The 17,250-nt window shown below is 40.2% G+C and overlaps 1 protein-coding gene across 3 annotated transcripts in view; it reads right to left on the bottom strand.

Annotated features, from left to right (window-relative positions):
- Positions 1–6,767, bottom strand: part of MET (MET proto-oncogene, receptor tyrosine kinase) — a 114,182-nt gene extending 107,415 nt beyond the window's left edge. For 2 of the 3 annotated variants that reach the window (XM_080818202.1, XM_080818204.1), the window contains exon 1: positions 6,155–6,767. The gene's annotated coding sequence lies outside the window, so the exon portion shown is untranslated. Of the gene's footprint in view, positions 1–6,046 lie in introns of all 3 variants that reach the window. The other variant, XM_080818203.1, reaches the window with a different exon arrangement.
- Between the last annotated feature and the right edge of the window lie 10,483 nt (positions 6,768–17,250).

Here is a 17,250-nt window from a genome sequence, read left to right as displayed (position 1 = left end):
TTTGGAAAAATAGATTGCCATACTGATCTGATGGCTTCTAAAGGGCACTTGAAACCAATGCTGTACATGCTTTGAATTTCAATGGTAGAGAAATAACAACTAGTGAAGTTCGGGCAGATCAAAACAAAACAAAAGCATGGTATTCCGAAGAGGGAGTTTATCCTGAATGAGAACATGGAAATGAAATCTATGCATAAAGTTACGATGAACTGAGGTTTCAGAAAGTGAATGCTTCATGTTAATAATGAAAAGATTAGCCTTTAGTTCACAAATATATATAGCTTGATAGAAAGTATATTGATTGATGAGTTTAGAAAAACAAATACGTGCCAATGGGTAATGAATTATCTCTCTCTCTTTTTTTTAATTGCTAAACTGATTTTCTAGAGGGAGAAAAACCTTAGAACTCTAGAAGATAAAATACAAGACAGAAGTGGCTCTGGGACTCTTTGGCCAAGCATGCTTCTGAATTTAACAACACCTGAAGGTGACACAGGGGACCAATTGGCAGGTATAGCCATGGCTAAGGATTGCAAATAGCACCACCAGAAGCCAAATCTGGCACACACACTTTTTGTCTCTCTATCCCACACAGTGTTTTAAAGGATGCTGAGTCGATATTTTAAAGTGGAGAGGTTTTTGCTTCTGAAAATTTGAAAGACACTACCATAGGGGCCCATGACACATACTGGGCTTCATGGCTACTCTGATGATGCCAAATGCTGGTTGCCTCCTGTTAAGTGGGGCTTTTTCTAAGCAGGCTGTTGGTCCCTAGTGAAATGGTTAGTTTCATTCATTTAGGTTACCTGTTGCAAATCTTTTTTTTTCCTTTCTTTTTTTCTTAATAATCTCTATGGCCCATGAAAGTCTCAAACTTACAACCCTGAGATCGAGTTGCATGTTCTAACTGACTGAGCCAGCCAGGCGTGCCCCTTCTTTTTTTTTTTTCCTTCCCCGCTTTCAAATCTTGATACATGACATAGGCAGGGCACAAAGGGACAGGAAGAAAAGAAGAAGAAAATCCAACACAGTGGTTTAACATTGGAAAGGGAAAAGAAAGGAGAGAAAAAAGAAGTGCACAGCAAACGCAGGCTGCTTACATAGACAGCAACTGTCTCTTTTGTTGTCTCCAAATATTTGCTATGGAAGGGACTGGAGACAAAGGCTGTGGGTATTACTCTCAACAAATACTTTTGGGCTAGGCTCACAGTGTAGAAAATAAGAAGGAAAACTGAACGGAGCAATAACCTTCATCAAGGATGGCATGCAGACATGGGATCAGGTGAATGCAGAAAAATACCATGATTTTGCTTCTCCCATATACCGTAAACCGAGGGATGTGGGCCACTGCTTCACTGCTACCTTTGAGACTGCAATAAACTATGGCAGGCACTGTCCAGGTACTTCCCATAAAAAATCAGGGACTCCAAGTAGAGCTGCGTAGGCTGTGTACTGCACAATTCCAGAGACAACAAAATGAGAATGGCACTCCCAGGAAGTACAAAGTAGAAGCCCTGCTCCAGATATCCACATAGCTCATTTTCTTATCTCCTTCATGTTCTAGTTCAAAGGCCTGATTCTACTACCGAATTTTTCAATTACCACTGTACCCTCTCTAATCTTTGACAGTTCTCAATTTGCTTCCTTGCAGCCCTCATCACCACTCACAAACACATTTTTATTTATGTATTTTATTTATTGTTTGCCTTCCTCAATATAGAACAGAGCATCATAATCTTAAGAGATCTTAGGCTGTTTTATTCTCTACTGCTTTGCCAGAGTGCTCAATAAATTACTCTGAATGACTAAATGCTCAATCACATTCTTAAGAGTATAGGAACCTGGCCTTCTCTAGAACTTGTGATTCTCTGACCACATTTCATAACTGCCCTGACCATATTCATAATAGTACTTTGTTGTATTAGAAGAAATACATTTTCTGGGTGCCTGGGTGGCTCAGTCATTAAGCATCAACCTTTGGCTCAGGTCATGATCTTGGCTGGGGTCCTGGGACAGAACCCCCCCTCCGTCGGGCTCCCTGCTCACCAGGAAGCTTGCTTCTCCCTGTGCCACTCCCCCTGCTGTGTTTCCTTTCTTGCTATCTCCCTCTGTCAAATAAATAAATAAAATCTTTAAAAGAAAATATATTTAAATATCTTTATTCATTTTATTTGAGAGAGTGTGAGAGAGAGAGAACACAAGCTGGAGGAGAAACAGAGGGAAAGGGAGAAGCAGACTCCCCACTGAGCAAGGGAGCCCGATATGGGGCTGGATCCCTGGACTCCAGGATCATGACCTGAGCCAGAGGCAGAAGCCCAACTGACTGAGCCACCCAGGTACCACAGGAGAAATACATTTTCAAATTCTATGGATCATTATATAATTTATATGACCCATACCCTCTTTTTTTTTTTAAATTTTATTTATTTTTAAGTAATCTCTATACCCAACATGGAGCTGGAACTCACAAACTCAGGATCAAAAGTCACATGCTCTACCAACAGAGCCTGTGAGGAGCCCCTAAATGGCTCATAGGCTCTTAATATGAATTCTATGGACTCTAATAGCTACACAATTAAAGAAATTAAAAACAACATGCATAACCTGCATAAATATACTTGTGCAAATTTACACAATCATATAAGAAATATGTATTCCTGGATATGCAATTATTAACTATTTTTTTTTCCACTGAGCTCATACCTCCTGCTACAAATGCCACACATGTGATTTTTCTCTCAATTACATTTTACAGCTTATAAAAACACTTTCTTCATTTTGTCCCTTGAAAAGCAAAGGATCTGTAGTAAGATTTTACTGGATGTTTTTATTGAAACAAATCCCAAGGGGAATATACTAAACTGTTAAACACAGCTGAAGAGATATCTGAGAATGGGCTTTCTGATAGTAGGATAGATTACAAAATTACTCACAGCTCTTAATCTGATAACAAGAGCAGAATGCCTCACACATATGAATGAAGGCTTTTTCTGGTATGCTTTACCACAAAAAGAGAAAGAACAAAAAAGAGAACTGGAGAAACAGAAGGTGAGAAAAACCCTAGAGACTAGAAATGTTACATGCATCATTATCACTAACCTAAGGATCCCAAACTATGCTTCAGCAGAAAATGCTTCAAATAGTTAACCTTTATTGATGGCTGGGCAGAGGTGCTGTTGAGATAGCATGGAGGCTAGCCTCAAACACAGTTTCCTTACCTATTGGCAGGAAAGGTTACAATATTGATATCAGCCTTGTCTATTTTGTAAGATTGTTGTAGTAACAGAAAGAGGATATGCTCAGAAACAGCTTGAAAATTTTAAGAGGTCTTTAAGTTCCATTCTTTAGATTTAAAAATTTTTTTCTATTATTTAAATGGGATGATTTCTAATATCATTTTCAGGTTATATCCCCTTAATAATTATGGATCTTGGTTCCATTTTATATGAGTTATTTATCTGAATATCTAGATTGTAAACTCTTCAAGGGCAGAGATTTCATTTCTCCTTTTTAAAAAAATATTTCTCTAGTACCAAACACATATGATGCTGAACATACAGTTCTTAGCTATTTTTGGTGAGGCAAATGTGAGCCTGGCAGCAACTTCGTGCCAGTTAAGAAAAGGGAATCAAAGAGATCCTAAATTGACATTAGTCAGTATATTTATCATTCATTACTAAGAGGTTACTATTTATTTTGCATTGAGCAAAGCCCATGAGAAAACTGCCCTGAGGGCTCTATGTCAAAGACACCAGTTTCAACATATACCAGAGAGGTAAAGAAGGTTAATTTCCTGGTACTTGAGTTTCTTCATATTTTCTTCCCTTAAGGCAGCACAATTAGGATATTTGGTATCCCATTAACAATCACAGCAGCCTGAGGAAAATATTAGGGATGACGGAGAAAAGAAAGCATAGCTGGCTCTGGTGAGCCTAATGACAGCGAAGGAGAAACCATGAAATTAGAGTGGAAAAATGGGGGCACAGAAGGGTTTGGAAGCAACTCTGACATAACCAAGGGGAAGATGGGAAATGTTCTGAATGTGTATGTGTACGGAGCCCTGTACTTTTCATGGGTGTGTCACCATAGGCACTGGTGCAGTTACCTAGAGAAAGTTGTGTGTTTTCAAAGGAATAACCCTTTTGAGTTATTCACTTTGTTTTGAGATGACCACATTTGAGAAAAAGTTTATTTGAGGCTATTATATAGATCTGTAAAAGGAAAAAGCTGGACTATTATTTTGAATTTTTTTTGACCAACAACTAAGAAAATTGACTTTTGAACTATATTTCTTAGTTTAACCCACATCAAGACAAATTTTAAAAATATTGAAATTACAGTGGGACATATGCTTGTACAGTCTTAAGGAATTTATTTGTATTTCTCCTGCTTAGAAAGGTGTCATTTTCCTTTTATTATAGTATTAAAAGTCACAAAAATATTATCAGCTTTCATACTGACTTGTGTTTAATCTTGTATGTCTTTATCATTCAGATAAACCTCACACATTAATTCTGAAGGCATGGAGTACACATCTAATGTAAACACTTACTGTGATATGTAAAGAACAAAGCAATCTTTCAAAACAGTACTCAGCAGATCATCTTCTACATGCTATGAAGTCCATCATGTTAAAATCAAAATATATTTAGGTTTATAATTTTAGGCTTATGCACAGTTAAGATTGAAACCTGAACAGATTTTCTAAAACATCAGTATATTTTATAGGTACTCACACACATTTTTGACACTACAAAAATTTCTTAGGAGTAATAGAAGTGTTACTGGTATTTTTCAGCAGTTCAAAAAGCATGAACATTGACGACATCACAGACTTGCAGTGTATGATTGGAACCAAAGCCCTCACTTCTGTTCTATTATGGAAGTTTACATATTAAAACAAAGCCCAATAAGCTTAGAGATAGAAAGGAAAGCTATATACATGCAAATTATCTAAGCACCACTTAACAGTTTACATAAAAACACAATTTATGTCCCTGTAGCGCAGAGAAACATGATGTACAACATTTTCAGATCATCTTCATGCAGAAAAAATGCATTAGTCAGCTATAATACTTCAGCTATAAAGGAAAATAATATTTTTCTGGATCTATTTGCATGGCAATGTCCATGTGTCTGGCTGATGAAAACGACAGAAAAAACCTCCACCCAACTCTACAAAATGTGAACAGTGTTCTTAAAATTCAGGAGACGTTCCACACAGTCTATATTCTCTCTAATGTCAGTTTTTACAACCTCTCATATTCATTGACCATCTTAACTTGGCAATTATAGCATCCTGGTTATTTTGCCTAAGAGAGTTGACAATATTTCAATCTGCCCCAGAGTTCCTCTGAACATTAAACTGTGATAAGGTAAAAACCACTGGGCAACTATTCATGGATGAACAACCACTGGAAATCTCTCCAAATGCCAAATTAGTAAATGGCTCTTAAAACATAAAAGGTATGAAATGGGAAACCACACTTTAGAGTAAATCCTGTATTGGCAATAGTAGGTGAAAATACTTTCTTTCACTGGTGCTTAAATTATTGGGTCAATACCTGTACTAGCTAGACTGCCCGACCTCTGGTTATAATCTAGTTCACCTAATAAGATAGATGTCCTTCCCGCAGCCCCAGCGAAGAGATAAGATAAGACTGAAAATGATGGATCACAAGCCCTGTGTATTTGCCAGAAATGTAGAATTCAGACCTTCACGAAAACACCTGCCCCTTGTTAAGATCCTCACGTATTACAGATAAAGCGGGTTGGGAACAAGGAAACCCACGGGGCTCGAATCTTGCCTGCCGCATCACCCTAGGGCAGGGTGACCAAATCCCTTTTCTAAGGGCTGAGTCAGATCACAGTCTCAAAACATGCCCGGCCATAGAGTCGTACATCACCCCTTACTCCAATGCCCCTCTCTCTCCTGAGTCCTACAGGTGGCCGTCAGCAGCAAATCCCTAAAAAGAAAAGCCCCACTCTAGTTTACACCTCTCCCCGGGCACATCCCTTCAGTTTCTGAAGCCCCTAACTCGCCCACCTCCTTAGTCGTGCCCTCTGAATAGCTCTCAGGTCCCTCTGGGGAACAAAGAGCAGAACGCTGGGGCCGAAGGGTGGGGTGCGGGGTCCGATGCAAGCTGTGCTTTACCTTGCGGTGTCCGAGAACCGCGAAGTCAGCCGCGCGGAGACCACCCGCGTACTCCGCGCCTCGCTGCCGCAAGTCAGCTGTCGCCCCACATCTGGCTCGAGCCCTCCACTGGGTTCCGCATCTGGTCACAAAGCGCTCGGGGCGCTCTGGGCGGCGAGAGCGTCCGGGTCACCTGCGGCGGGGCCGAGCCGAGTGCCGGGTCCGTCAGCCGGCCGCGCTCCCTCCGCCCCTTCTCACCCGCGCGCTACCCGGCGGGTGACTCAGCCGGGCATCGGCGCGCGCGGCCCGCGGCTGCCCCGGGCGCGTCCAGGCGGGAAGCACGGCCCGGCGACCCGACCGAAGAGCTCTCCCGCCTGCCCGCCCCAGCACGTGTCCGTCTGTCTCGCGCGGGGTAGTTCGCCTCGTCCGCAGGCCCTAGGACCGCTGAGGGGGGGACTGGCACCACCCAGAGGGGGAAATCGGCCCCCGCCCTTCCTGCCGCCCGCTAGCAGCGCCAGTCCGGGCGGGGGTCGCGTTTCCTCCCGCTCCTCCCCCGCCCCCGCCAAGGTGAAACTTTCTAGGTGGAGAAGTTTTCTCGCCCTGTCTCTGCGCTCTCAACTCCCCCAGCCGGGGCAGTTTGAAGTTAGCACAGCGGGAGATAAGCGAGTCCGAGTCTCCCCCTCCTGGTGCTCGAGCGGCGAGCGTCAGCAGGCGCGCAGGACGCCAGGGGCGCCTATTCCGCGCACACTCCGCACACCCCCGCGCGCTGCCAGAGGGAAAAGCGCGACGCCCAGTTCCCAGTCTCTCCCACGGCTGACTTAGCCGCTGGGCACCGGAGCAGGGTAGAGAGAGTTGGACACCACAGAGACAAGGAATTCATTGTCAGAGATGGAGGTAGGAGTGGATGGAGAATTGTCCCAATGATTTCATTATGCAACCATTATCCCCTACTGTAATAACTCAGATTTCTGGGAGGAAGAACAACACAGGAGTTTAGCCCTGAGGAAACCTCAGCTTCTTTCATTATTATTTTTTTTTTAATAGCGGAAACAGGCTGATTAAATAACTAGGCAAACAGCAATGAACAAGCAAAACAGAACAAAAGTTTAATTCTTGAGTGTTGAGATCTCATGATTAAAAAAAAAAAAGGTTGTGGGGGCCTGGTGAATTGTATTGGGATTGTATCAGAATAACTTTTTTATACTTCACATGTCTGACTGTCAAAATTGACATTAACCTTTGAGAGAAAATTAACTCTCAAAGGTAACAACCTAAGGAACAGCACTGCCTGTTAGGTCTTAACATTCTCCTTTCTGACTTGCATAAGGGCTTGTCAGACAGTGGTATCTGTTATTGAGTCATGGGACAAAACAACACTTACTGTGCAAGTTCAGGAATTATTTGCTACAGAATGAAAAATAGAAACATATAGTAAGAATAGCTGTCTTTTTCCTAAGAGCTTACTATGTGCCAGGTACTTTCTCAGGGACTACACACAGCGGTTTGAATCCTCAAATGTAATTATCTCATGACTGCCCAATTTTATGGAAAAGGATCTGTCCTATTACGTAATACTAGAGCTCTGCATCGAACCATTTTGCAGGTGAGGAAGCTGGGTGCCTAAGAAGAGTTCCTAAGGGGATCACACAGTTGGTTAAAGAGGTGAGGTTAGAACCCAGCTCTCAAATCCCAGTCAGGTGTTCTTCATACTGTGCCAAAAGGCTGAAGGCTGACAAGGCTAAATAAACAACACAGCCCTACTGAAGATTTCCTGATATCACATGGTTATTGGTTATCTAATGATATTGGTTACATGGTTATTAAGTGCTGATTTACAGGTTGGACAGGACTGGTCATATTTATGGACAGATCATTATAGATTTGGAATTCAGTACCAGTTTTTTTAATCTTTCCAATTAAAGGTGAATAAACTAATGAATTCACACACATACTCACACACACAATTAACCATAGTTGTCCAAAGGAATGACTAGAGTGCTGTTTCTGTTTCCTGGTTTCCATAGCAATATGTTAACTGGATATTTAGGTTGCATTATATAGTTACCTTAACAGGTTTTCTGAGTTTGCGTGCCATGATAAAAACATAAAAGAAAAAAACTTACAGGTAAAGTAGTAGAAAGACACAGAAGAGCCAGTACAAAGTGGAAAATAGATTATAAATCCAAATAATGTATTATATATTTTCAGCATTGAAGTTTCCTAGTTTCTAGTTTCTGACAAATTTCAATCCAATTTTGAAACTGCATTAAAAATTGTCATTTTGGGGGCGCCTGGGTGGCTCAGTGGGTTAAAGCCTCTGCCTTCGGCTCAGGTCATGATCCCAGGGTCCTAGGATCGAGTCCCACATCGGGCTCTCTGCCCAGCCGTGAGCCTGCTTCCCTTCCTCTCTCTCTGCCTACCTGTGATCTCTGTCTGTCAAATTAAATAAATAAAAAAAAATTGTCATTTTGATTTATTAGCCATGAGTAAATATTTTATTAAAAAATAGCCAAGAATAGCATAATAAAATTATCTGAGTGTGTGAATATCAACTAATGAGTTTTTACATACTATGTAGATAGGTTTGATCAGGGAAAGGGTGGGGCATCATTTCACATATTTGAAAATGGATAGAAACAAACACTTTGAAAAGGCAATAGGAGTTCTACAGTTTAGTTTTGTGGCCAACTTTAATTGTTGCTGTTTAACTTTCCTTGGGTCATGGCATGGGTGACACACTGTATGATGAAATTCTTTCGGTATTTTCCTAACCAAACCAAACTCCTGTGGCCAACATTGTTGGCTGGCTAAGCCAGCACCTGTTGTCAACCAGATATTCCTTTGCCTGCCTCTACTCTTGGGGCTAGAGAAGAGAAATACTTGCTTTCCCAGACTCCTTTGCAGCCAAACATGGCCCCGTGATGTCATTCTAGCAATGAGGTTAAGCTAAAGTCTGTTGGGGACTTCTGGGAAAGAGTTTAGTTTTCTAATTAAAGATATCTAATAAGCTGGTACACCTTCCTACTTCTTGCTTTCTTGATTTCATATATATAATGCCCAGGAGAGAGCTAGCCATCTTATGACCATGAAGACAGAAGTTGACTCTGACATTGCTGAGCTACAGCACCAATGCCAGTAGATCCCTGTTTCCAGATTTCTTTTTTTTTTTTTAAGATTTTATTTATTTATTTGACAGAGATCACAAGTAGGCAGAGAGGCAAGGCAGAGAGAGAGAGAGAGAGATGAGGAAGCAGGCTCCCTGCTGAGCAGAGAGCCGGATGTGGGGCTCGATCCCAGAACCCTGGGATCATGACCTGAGCCGAAGGCAGAGGCTTAACCCACTGATCCACCCAGGTGCCCCTCCCAGATTTCTTATTTTGTGGAAAAATACTTGTTCCAGACACTGTTAGCCAGGATTTCTGTCACCTGCAGCCCAAAACATTCAAAACTGATCTATCCCTCAAATGGGGAGCAAAACATCTCCAAGACTGAGTTTAGAATAGTGGTCACGAGTATGGATTTTAGGGGGTGCCTGTGGACTCAGCTGGAGAGCATGTGACTCTTGATCTCAGAGTCATGAATTCAAGTGGCTCCTACTTAAATAATAGGAAAGAAAGAAAAAAAAAAGAGAGTGTGGATTTTAGAACCGGACACCTGGGATTTCAATCCCAGTTCTGCTGCTTGCTTGTTGTGTAACTATAGGCTGGTGGCTTAAACTGTGCCCTATCCTTAATGAGGATAATAATAGGGTTATTGTGAGGATGAAATGAAGAACTATAAGCAAAGCACATGGAATAGCATCTGGGGAAATATAAATGCTCAAAAGACATGAGCTATTCTTACCACATATTTGAGGATAACACAGTGCTAAACTATAAACAGAACCCCATCTCTTAACCCTGAAATAGGCCTAATGGTAGCCATGGTCAAGACTGAGGGGAAGGGGTGGTATCCTTCTCTATATATGTCATATCCTTTCTGCTCTCCCTTTAAAATGTTAAAATTTGGATCTTAAAAGGTAGTCTTTAGGTTTACTTGCTGGTACTGTATTTGAAACAAAAATGAAAGTGATCTTTTTAGAACAAGGGCTTCATGCTGGCAAACTGGAGGGCAGGAACCACAAACATGTAACAGGCCCACAGAATATTTTGTAATAGTTGGAATTGTGGTAGACAGAACATACGCTCTGCAGTTTGCTGTCATCTTACCATCTTCTCTTGTAATGCATCCACACTACTTCTGATCTTGATATCACTTTCTCCTGTAGGCATAGGATTTGTGACTCTTACAGAGTATTAATTCTTGGATTCACTCTCTCTGCTTTCCCTCCTTCCTCAGCCCCATTGCCCCTATTGTTGTGCCTGTGGAAATGTCTCCACAAAAGGACAAAAATAATTCAGATGACAGTTCCTCATCTCATCTTTGTGGGCAGTTAGAATTTGGGGATATAGGACTCATTTTACCTTTTTAGAGATACCTTATGTACAATAGAATTTTTAAGATTCTGAAAACTCACATGGAAAACCACAACAGAACAAAACAAAAATAAAAACATGCTTTTTTCTTCTTAACATCTTCAGTAACAATCTTCTGTAAAATTAATAATAGGGAACACACTTTGGGAAACCTTGCCGCAGGGAAAGGAAAGCCAGATATGAAGGGTTAGAACAGGGCACTTTCAGTATTAACTGCTTTTGTGTTAATTTGTATTGGTCATTTGTTTGGTGGCTGGGTCTCTAAAAATAAAACATGCAATGTTAAGTTATCTAAGAATATGACTAAGCATATCTAATATTGAGGACAAGTACATGACTGCTAGGCTCTTGAAGCTGTAAGTATCATGATCTTACTCAGAAACCTATGAAACTGGACACAGAAAAACAAAAAAAATTGCCCTCTCCAACAGGGTGCTGCAGTTTTATTAGTGATTCAGCTCATTTTCACATCGAGCTTATTGCTTCTCTCCTAAAATCAAGCAAAGGAATAATGTATTTAGCTCTCATTTATTAAATGTCTGCCATGTATTAGTCATGTGTTTGAGTTCTACTTATGTCCTCATAACAAAACTCCAGGATAGGAATCATCCTTCTCAGATTACATCCAGGGAAATGAGGCTCAGGGAGATCAGGTAACTTATCCGGGGTCATACCTCAGACCTAAGTCTGTCTCTTTGCAGAACTCCTGCATTTCCCATTGTAACTCTTATAAATTGTTCCTGGTCGTCTGGAGAATGACGTAGTCATTTAACATGGAACAGCAGAACTTAAAGCTTCATCTTATTTTCTTTTCTTCTCTGTACACAAAGTCAGCTGCAACTTAAGGCATAGTCACCCCTCTGGTTGTTTTACCCTTGAGGACTGGATATTGCCATGCAGAATAAAGGTGCTGGTACTACCTACATTGTCCATCTGCAAAGCACTACACAGATTGGGTGAGGCAAGGATCTTGAGCAGTCAGGGTGGCCTAGGGCCTGGGCTGTAAATATAGAACTCAGACCTCTCGAGTGTGAAAAGGAACTGTAATGCTCTCTCCAATGTCTTCGTTTTCACAACTCTTCAGCCCTTCTTTGGGGACATAGGAAATGTGAGAGAGAAAGGGAGAGTCAGGAGTCTTAAAAGGTATGTTGGAGGGTCACTGTCTTCTCTGAAGGTGAAAAATAAAGGGAAAGACTTTCAGAAAGTCCCAGAAGACTCTTAAAATGGTTTCTGCTCTCAATACTTTCCTCCCTGAGGTTGTATTAATTTTTCTTTCCCTTTTTCCTTTTCTTTTACCTTATGGTGAATTGGTTTAAAAAAAAAGCATTTTGATAAAGAAAATGGGGAAAATCTTTCATTTTTATATAGCATAGTATAACATTATTTCTTTTTTTAAAAATAGCATTATTTCTTAACTAGCTTATCCATTTCCTCTCAATTTAAACAGTTTGGCACTAATAGAAATGGATTAGCCCTGCTTGGAAAATAATGCACTAAAAAAATAAATACTTTTTCCTTCATTGATCAGCATTTCTTTATGGATAGGTCTTTAAAAATGCATATGTGAGTATATGTGTTTGTGTAATTACAACAATTCTAGATTTTACCACTAAATGATTGCTTTAGCACTTAGCCCCTGTGCATCAATTTCTTCAGCTATAAAAACAGTTCCGAAGTTGAAAGAAATTATTTTTAAAAATTAAGTATCAACAGTTTTACTGGAACCAGTCCATTTGGAGCAAACATACCAAATAATTTACTAGTTGTTTGTACACAAAGGGACATTAAATTAGAAAGAAAGTACTCCAGTTTGTGGTTCTTATTAACTATTGTCTTGTATTAGATCCAAATATGATAAAATTCTTTTTTCTATTTCAATGATTGGCTGATTTAATAATAACTTAAGGATGGTATGTTTGGTGAGTCCAAAAGTAAATTAGGCACTTTAGAAATGGCTACAAAATTTAACAGTTTAAGAGGGAATATATAGATCTTAGTGGCATTGAAAAATGACAGAATGAATGGTTTAATTAGAATCACTCTAACTATTACAGGTAACTAATGTATTCTGAGGTATAACAAATATGGTTCCGACACTCTTGTATTGGCCAAATTTCAATGTTTTGTCTAACAACTTCAATGTTTAAACATAATTACTATTGATATATGTACACAGAAGAAATGGCAGTAACTCTGGATTAACCTTGGTTTACCAATGTATAGTTTAAAAAACTAAGATGGCTGACAAATTGTGACCAGTCAAAGGTCATGTTCAGAAAGTCAGTGGTGATGCAAAATGCTTTGGACTTCCAGTTTGTTGGTCTACTATAAACATTTCTGCTTTACTTACTTTGAAAAAAATCCGACCAAACTGTCCCCAAGAGGCAATTGCAAACTAACCTCTGACAGAACTGTCAGAGCCAATAAAATCTTCTGCAAACTTTATGCTTATGTTGAAGGAACTTTCAAGGAGTGTGTAACCTGAATTAGAAAAGACATCTTTTTAGAGCTTTCCCTGAAGTGACTCGGCCATCTGTTTTGGCCCAGGCTCCCCAAGTTAGAGCTGTTATCAAGTACTGCTGGCTCTCCCATTGCTACTGTTAACAAATGGATTTGTCACCCCAAAGTTAAGAAGAACCAGATGTTTCCTTTGTTGTTCTACGTTCCAATGGCAGGTCAAGACCATGTTTGAACAGCACCGGTGAAACTGAGATTTAGAAATTGAGATCTTATTAGTCTGGTCAATGAGGTCATATGATTTAGGGCCATTTCAAGATTTAGACTGAATTTCAGTATTTGGCCATCTACATTTATTGAATTACCTCCAAATTAATCAGTTTTTTATAAATATAAACCTATATTTTATGGGAATCATAATTTATATGGAAGCAGTTTTAAATATGGAATAAAATATTTAAACATGTCAGGTCTTGTAATCCATCAGTTAATTTCTTAACCAAATGTTTATTGAGCCTATAGCATGTGCCAGGGAAGTGTTAGTGTCTGAGGTTGCAAAGATGAATGAGAGGTAGTCTTTACCATTGAGGAATTCATAGTCCAGCATGAAAAACCAGCATGTAAGCCAGCAAACCCAGTATAATGAGGCAAGTGCTGAACACTGTTAGGAGAGTGTCACAGACTAAGTTTCGGGATCAGGAGGAGGTGAGGAAACATTAGAAGACACCACGAGGAAGGCCACATTTGAGCCAAATCTGAGAGAATGAGCAGGAATTTGCCAGACAGCTATATTTGCAAGGGGATTGAGGTGAGGAAATGAATTCTTAGCAGAGGGAGCAAGCACAGTGGCAGGAAATAATTTTATATTCAGTGTTTTATAAGTAGTTCAAAACAGTTGGGGGCACAAAGTATTTGGGGTACACTGAGAAAGAAAATCTATGATAGGTGATAAGGAGTCACTAAAACATTTTAAGTAAAATAATTAGAATTTTACATTTTAGAAAGATCATTCTGGTTTAATGGAGGGTTTGGAACAGCATTAGATTAGAGGCAGGATGGCAGAAGGGACAGCTATTTCTTTAATGCAGGCAAGCAATGTCATAAGGCAGGGACTGCCCGGATGCAAAACAGGGAGGAAAGTTTGATAGACGTCTTGGGTATGGAACATATAGGACCACTTAGAGATTATAGAAATTGAGTGATACTCAGAAGGCTTGTTTTTTGTTTTATTTGTTTTGGATTGTTTAATGGAAGTCTGATACACATGATGCATTCATCTTGGACTTACTGAGTTTGAGGTGGAGTTTTTACGTAATGAATTGTTAGAGCTCTGACCACCAATTACCCACAACCCATTTGCCCCCTGTCTTATTTGGGAGCAAATCTCAGGCATTGGGTGATCTTTTTTTATAAGTATTTCAGAATACATCTCTCCAAAAAAAGGGCTCTTTAAAACATAATCACAAAACTTTTTTACATCTAAAAAAATGGTTAACAATTTCTTAATATTATCTAAATAATGTTCAAATTTCCAAAAAAACATAACAGTTAAGTAAAAATACCGATAAGCCAGATTATTGTCTACTTGGTCACGTTGAGAACTACATTTTTCAGTTTCTCCTTCTCCATGTAATTTCAGATTGGATTTGGCTTACTGGAAAGCTGTGTGTGTTCTGGAAGGCAGAAGAGAAGCAGTCATTATATTCTGAAGGTTATCATTGGATGCAGGGGTGTTGCTGAGTGCATTTGCTCTTCCCTCCTTCTGGATGCTAGCCTTACCAAAGGTGACTCCAGGTTTCCATCAGACACTTCGCTGACAACTCATAGAGGTGGTGGAAGTCATAAAGAGCCAACAAACTTCCATAGACTTCATGGTCCCACATGCTGGCTTCCAGAGCTCCCTGCAAGTTCTGACTCATTTGGGACTTTCCTCTTGCCTTCAGCAACATTTTTCGGATCTTTATCTTCTCAGCTCTTTCCAACATTGGGTAAGTACTAAGCCATATCATAAATTTCTTCTTTTATACCACTCCTAGTGGTTCTGCTTCTCTGACTGAATTTTTTAAAGCTATAACCAAAGTGTATTTTCAGACAGAGCTCCTTAAAAACCCTATATTCTATGCTCAAAACTTTTACCACTTGAAATTGTTTTCATTTTCAGAGTCCTTTTCCCCTGACTTCCTCTTTCCTGCACCAGTGATTGGTGCAGAACAATGATCTTAATGTGTTCAAATGGGAGAAATTGTCAGGATAGCTAAGACAAATTTTAAGAAAATTCAATACGTGGTTTTTATGCTGTTGGGAGAAATCATTATTATTACTTGTATGTGAACATTTTAATAAAATCTAGTGTTCTAAAACTATTTGGGCTAGAGAGAACCAGGCATAAAAGATCTCAGGTGCCTTGGAGAGAAGACCAGGGCAGATTATGGCAGGACAAGAGGTTTTCTTCCTGCTGGCCATTCTTGTGAAGTCATTCTTGGGGTGAAGTGTGTGGCATAGAGGCTCTTGTTGAAAGAGTAGCTGTGTAATGGAGTTTCCTGATGCTATTGGTTCAATGAGGCACCTGTCATGAGAAGGTCAGGAACAGAAGTGAGTGGGAGGTACTGTTTAGAACTCCAGATTAAGCGTTTGGGTTGCTCTTCTTGGGCCACTCCTGCCCTGGAAAGAAGGTGGAGTTTAACCCCAAGGATGGTAACGAAGAGGTACTGACTTCGTTGTCAGCAGTGGGAAATGAGATTGACCCAGAAAGGTGTATGCTCTGGGAAGACCATTCTTGTTTTTGTTCTTCTTTTTGTCTTTCTTCTAAAACCAGCAAAGGAGAATATGGGTTTCTTTTACTCCAAGAAGTGAATGGTTTTTAAAAGGGGGTTTTGGCATCCTGGCCAGCAAAGGCAATGATACTGGCATTATTTATTCTTTCAGTGGAAATAACTTTCTTTCTTATAGTGGCATGGCATAATTTGAATCATTCTTCAAGGTCCCAACCTAATTCTGGAAGACTTCCATGACTGGTCCTCTCCCATCCCACCCTGTCCCACACCCTGGACAGCCTGACAAGTTACTTCATTTGTTTTCTAGTGGCACTTCATGTGCCTATGTTAGCACATCTCTCACTGTATTACAATCAGCTTTTTTTTGTTTGCAGCATAACCCAATGATATATGAATGTGTGTGGGTGTGTTTTTGTCTCCTACTTATGGGAAAGCATTAAGGCAAAGAAAATGAGAAAAGCTGTCACTGAGGGCAGGGGGAGGTGGGATGTTGTGCATCCTCTCCTAGGGTGTTGTATATTCAAATGGGCTAACTTGCTGCAAATGCAGGATAACCCAACTTTACGTTTGCTTGGTTAGGCAAGGCATCAGAAATAACACCCTTCCAATCCATTTGCCTAAAATCCTTGATATCTACTTATTTACAAAGTTTTAAAAGTTCAAAAGTAAGTCTGGAAATTGGGCTGTGTCTTCTGAATACCGCTCTGCAGGTATAGCAGGAGTTAGAGATTGTGCTCTGAGTGCAGAGCCTTCATATGAAACCCACTTTATGGGCCCGATGACCCTCGACCCATGCTGGGTAATTAGTAATCTTTCTCTTCTCTTGAGAAACAAATGGGATTAGCAAACTGTGACAGTGTCTGTTATTCTTAAGGAAGTCACGCTGAGATCATGTCTCCTTCCCAAAGGATATGCTATACATACTACAGAAAGGGAGAGTCATGAAATATATGCAAAATTCTTGTGACAATTTTCTCTTTGTCCAGATAACATGCTTGCGAGTTATTTTCTATTAGGTATTTGAAAAGTATACACTACTTAGTGCCTCAAATGAGGCAAAAAGTTGGGATTGGATGTGTCCACTAAATCTGTCACAAATAAGGTGAACCATGTAATTGGAAGGCTCCAAAAAGCTATTCTCATGGGCCTGGAGGAAGAGAGTTGTGCCTGGATGTCACCCAGGACTCACAGTATACCTATCCTCCTGGAAACACATATTGATCATGGCCATGACCCTTGGCTATAGGTGCTGAGAAGCTCTTTTGTTACCCTAAGACCAAATGAGACATGCCTGCAAGGGCTCCTGGACTGCTCAGAGAGATGAGACCATATCAGCCTGTGTTCTGTCTCTTGGGATCTTGAAATTACTTTCTCACTATAATTAAAAGAAGTGAGATGAAACCTGGCCAAA

The sequence above is a fragment of the Martes martes genome (assembly GCF_963455335.1).
Source record: "Martes martes genome assembly, chromosome: 11".
Taxonomy (NCBI): domain Eukaryota; kingdom Metazoa; phylum Chordata; class Mammalia; order Carnivora; family Mustelidae; genus Martes; species Martes martes.
The sequence above is the reverse complement of the archived record's forward strand: the minus strand, read 5'-3'. Positions and strand labels throughout refer to the sequence as shown.